The 5,000-nt window shown below is 39.3% G+C and overlaps 1 protein-coding gene across 4 annotated transcripts in view; it reads right to left on the bottom strand.

The window, feature by feature from the left end:
* Window positions 1-4,125, bottom strand: part of LOC106878315 (WD repeat-containing protein 86) — a 43,987-nt gene extending 39,862 nt beyond the window's left edge. The window contains exon 1 of one of the 4 annotated variants that reach the window (XR_001410487.2): window positions 3,590-4,119. The gene's annotated coding sequence lies outside the window, so the exon portion shown is untranslated. Of the gene's footprint in view, window positions 1-3,589 lie in introns of all 4 variants that reach the window. The other 3 variants (XM_052975939.1, XM_014927505.2, XM_014927504.2) reach the window with 3 other exon arrangements.
* Window positions 4,126-5,000: the final 875 nt, after the last annotated feature.

Genomic DNA, 5,000 nt, shown 5'->3' with positions numbered 1-5,000 from the left:
ACACACACATACGCACACGCACGCTTATTGATAGTTATTGCACAACTATTTACATCCGTGTATAACGAGGTCACGCATATATATATATATATATTATATATATATTTATATATATATATATATATATATATATATATATATTATATATCCAGGCTTCTGAAGCTTAGAACAATGTCGAATATTCCTTTTCATGTGCACGCGCGCGCAAAGTGTTGAACGAGCGTTTAAAACAAAACGACAGTAGGCGTGCCTGTGTGGTATGAAGTGTGCTTCCCAACCACATGGTTCCGGTTTCAGTCCCATTGCGTGGTACTTTGTGCAAGTATCCCTTACTATAGACTCGGACCGACCCGAAACCACAATCATGCGATCATGATATCTCTGAACTTGGTACTTAGGAAAATGAATCTGGGGTACCAACTAAAGGAAAAATCCCGAACTATCAACCATCTCCTCTTCATGGATGACTTGAAACTGTATTTCAAAGATGAGACACAAGTGAGTTCCTTGGTGAACACGGTCCACTGATTTACTACTGATATTAGAATGGAATTTGGACTCAAGAAGTGCAGAATAATCTACCTAAAAAGAGACAAGGTACAGTCCCTGGCTGGAATAGAATTACCGAATAGAGACTTGATTAAACAAATCGAAACGGAATGATATAAATGCCTTGGTGTACCAGAGTTCAACGAGATAACGGAGAAGGAAATGAGAAAGCAACTGAGGCTGGTGTATTTCCGAAGACTGAGGCTGGTGTATTTCCGAAGACTGAGGATGGTGTATTTCCGAAGACTGGGGCTGGTGTATTTCCGAAGACTGAGGATGGTGTATTTCTGAAGACTGAGGCTGGTGTTGCGCTCAAATTTGACTGGATGGAATAAAATCCAAGCATTCTGCCAGCTCGTCGCCTTAATAATAATAATAATAATAATAATAATAATAATAATAATAATAATCTTTTTTTAATTTTTTGCTTGTTTCAGCCATTGGACAGCGACCATGCTGGAGCACAGCTTTGGAGAGTTTAGTCGAACAACACACAACCGGTTCCTTATTTTCAAAGTGTGGTACTTATACTTTCGGCTCTCTTTTACCGAACCGCTAAGTTACGTGGCCATACGGAAACCATAGGCACAAGAGTTCGATTCCGGAAAGAAAGAGTACAAGCAATATAATCGCCTCCAGTGCTTGACTGTGTATCTGTTTTACCGACCCAAGAAGGATTGAAGACAGATCACTTTCAGCGTGATTCGAACCTAGAGCCTAAAGAAATGTAAGTAAATACTGCAAGGCACTTTGTTTCACATTCTACAGCAGCAGCAGCAGCAGCAGTAGTAGTAGTAGTGGTAAGACTGTCAAATACGACAATCCCTCCTCTGAGAAGGATTAGAATTGTTTTTAATAACACAGACGAAACGGTTCACAAATCTTTCTCACCCTTCCCCAAATGGGATCCTTTCCTCTCCCCACCCCACTCCATGTATTTTCCCCCTCTTAATTAAGGAAATGACCAATTAGATATTTGCATCCATGCAGTTTTTCTTTCTTCACCAAGGGGTTTGAAAAGTCTAAAATGCTGGTAACCATCTTGCTGTTGTGATTGTATTTTATGGCGCGTAGTTTAGTGGTTAAAGATATTTGTCTCACGATCGTAAAGTCGTCAGTTCGATTCCCGGCGATGCTATGAGTCCGTCTGTAAGACACTTTATCTCCCGTTACTTCAGTCTACTCAACTGACAAAGATGAGGCACCTTTTCAGTTTGGCTGCCAACATTCGAAACTTCAAAGTTTATTGAAAATTTTAAAATTTGCTACATTAATATAGTTTTCCAAGTCGAACCTCGGGAGATATTTCACTTTTACAAGAATTTTTCTTTCTAAAAAAAGTTATAGAGGTTTAAAGTTTGATAATTTTCACTCAATCAGAAAACAGGATTTAGAAGTTGTCATTTTGTGCGTGACGTGTATTAATACGAAACTGTAAATAAATCAACTTCTGCTCTATGTACGGCATATAACTACTCATAACTTTTCTATTTTTTGGAATTTTCAGGAAATGTTTGCGAATTTGTATTCTACACTCGGAAATTCATGCAATTATGCAACCCCCCCCCCCAAAAAAAAACATTGGTGTGTGTGTGTGTGCGTGATTTAAAGCTTATTTGGCTGTTATTTTTAGCACATTTCTCGACCAGGGTAAAAGCAGCAGAACGCACCATCGATTTACATGCTTCCGCGTAGAATGTATTTGTAAACAAGGCGGTTAGCTGGTAGAATGGTTAGCACACCGGGCGAAATACTTGGCAGTATTTCATCTGTCTTTACGTTCTGAGTTCAAATTTCGCCGAGGTCGACTTTGCCTTTCATCCTTTCGGGATCGATAGATTAAGTATCAGCTGCGTACTGGGGTCGACCTCATCGACTGGGCCCCCTCCCCCAAAATTTCGGGCCTTGTGCCTAGAATAGAAAAGAATTTTCTGGCCCTTGTGCCTAGAGTAGAAAAGAATATATTTGTCACCACGTGCTATCTCACAGACGAAAGAGTTCTCATGTTTGGCTTGTTACTATAGAAACAGGCATGAATGTGTCTATGGCTTCCGACTGGCCAAAATTTTCAAGCTTTAAAAGCTAATAATTCTTTTTTTAATTTTTTAAAAATTTAAAACGAAAATGAATTTCATGGCATTGATTAGCATATAAAACTACATCAATACACCGAATATGAAATGAATTCGAACAGAAATTAAAGAGATTGAAAATTGGCAGCAAAACTGAAAAAAATCCAAAATGTGTAGTACTTGTATTTCAAAGGGCCAGCCTCATAACATTTTGTGTCACGCTGAACCACATTAAGGGTACGCGTGTCTGTGAATTACTCAGCCACTTGCACGAACAGGCTGTTCCGTTGATCGAATCAACTGGGACCCTCATCATCGTCGTAACCGACGGAGTGCCGGTTTATGGCATACAAGCTGCATTACCCCCTTTTACCAAATGTCTCAAATCCTCCGGGTTCTACATTCAAAACTGAGCATAGTCTACTTTAAATATTTGTTTCAAATTTTGGTACAGGGGCAAACCGGTTTGGGGCAGGGATTAAGTCGATTACATCGACCCCAATGCTCAACTGGTACTTATTTTATCCGCCCCCGAAAGGATGAAAAGCAAAGTTGACCTCGGTGGAATTTGAACTCAGAACGTAAGGACGGACGAAAATGCCGCTAAGCATTTGGTCCAAAGTGCTAACGATTCTGTCAGCTCGCCACCCTAATAAAATATAGTAACAATCGCAAGATGGTACGGTGGCGGACTGGCAGAATCGTTATCTCGATGAACAAAATCCTTAGCGGTGTTTCTTACGTTCTGAGTTCAAATTCCGCAAAGTAAAAGATAAGCCCTTTATAGTTTTCTTTTTTTTGATTTGATTCTTGTGTGGAATCTATGTCTTCCGTATATTCCATTTTCATTTCAAGTTTTGGCATTTTGTTGGAAGATTTTTACCAGCAGCAGAGGTGGCTGTTATGAAAGGGAAATTAAAGAATAATAAAGGGTCAGTTTGAAAAAAAGGAAGAAATTTGGAACTTACCTCTTTGAGTTGGAGACAGCAGACACCATGGCACAGAGAAGGATAGACAGATATGCAGATAGATTGATAGACAGACAGTTATATAGATAGATGGATGGATGGATAAATAGATAGACAGAGAGATAGATAGATAGATAGATAGATAGATAGATAGATAGATAGATAGATAGATAGGTAGGTAGATAGATAGATAGATAGATAGATAGATAGGTAGATAGATAGATAGATAGATAGATAGATAGATAGATAGATAGATAGATAGATAGATAGGTAGGTAGATAGATAGATAGATAGATAGATGGACGGATGGATGGATGGATGGATAGATAGATAGATAGATAGATGGACGGACGGATGGATGGATGGATGTATGTATAGATAGATTGATAGATGGTTGATGTTGTCCAAAGCGATAGTTGAACAGGCAGAGATATTCACGAAGTCCGTCAGTTCTCTCACTCTGGTCGTTACTAAACAAAGTCCTCCTATGCCCTTTCCTCTTCCTCTTCCTCCTCCTCCTCACTTTCCTCTCCTTTCTCCTCCTTTTTCCTTCTTCCTCGCTGGTTGTCTGGGTGTTCGCTCTGACTGATGGTTGGTTGGTTGATTACCTGTGCTACAGGTAAAAAAAAGAAGAAAAAAAAAATGAAGGAAAAAAAAAACTGATATCAGCGTTTCCAATATTGTTGATAATGATGATGTTGCTGATGCTGTTGATAATGATGCTGCTAGCGAATTGATGCGGTCACAATCCGTCCACTTCTGTTGCTGGTGGTGGTGTTGGTGGTGGTGGTGGCGGTGGTAGCGAAAGTGGTGGGAGATAACGATGTTGGTGCTGGTTACGGTGATGGTGGAGAAGTTGTTGGTGGTGGTCATGATGGTATTGAACATGACATGCTGATCTATCAATTTTTTTTTAAGATATCCTCCCCGCCGCCACCCTCCATTTTGTGTTGTTTTTTTTCTTCTTTTGTGTATGTTTATGACACGCTTCTATGTGCATGTGTGAATGTGTGTGTGTGTGTATGTATGTATGTGTGTGTGCATGTGTATGTGTGTGTGTGTGTGTTAGTGCGCGCGCATGCTGATTATGCGTTGGTTAGGCCAGGAGTTAGGGTTTGTGTGCTTATGGCCTTTGCAAACCATGTACATACACACAATCGTATATGTATATATATATATATATATATATATATATATATATATACACGCAGACACACAAATAAACACATACACACAGACATATGCATGTGTGTGTATGTATATATGTCTATCCTTCAATCAGTCTGTATTATTCCTGTATATACAAATGTATGTGTATGTTTGTATGTATATACATATATACACATATATACACACATACACACACATACACACGCATGCACACACGTACACACACACACATGCGCGCGCA

Source organism: Octopus bimaculoides, chromosome 23, assembly GCF_001194135.2.
Source record: "Octopus bimaculoides isolate UCB-OBI-ISO-001 chromosome 23, ASM119413v2, whole genome shotgun sequence".
In the NCBI taxonomy this organism is placed as follows: Eukaryota; Metazoa; Mollusca; class Cephalopoda; order Octopoda; family Octopodidae; genus Octopus; species Octopus bimaculoides.
Note: the sequence above shows the minus strand (reverse complement) of the source record. Positions and strands in the feature narration are given on the sequence as shown.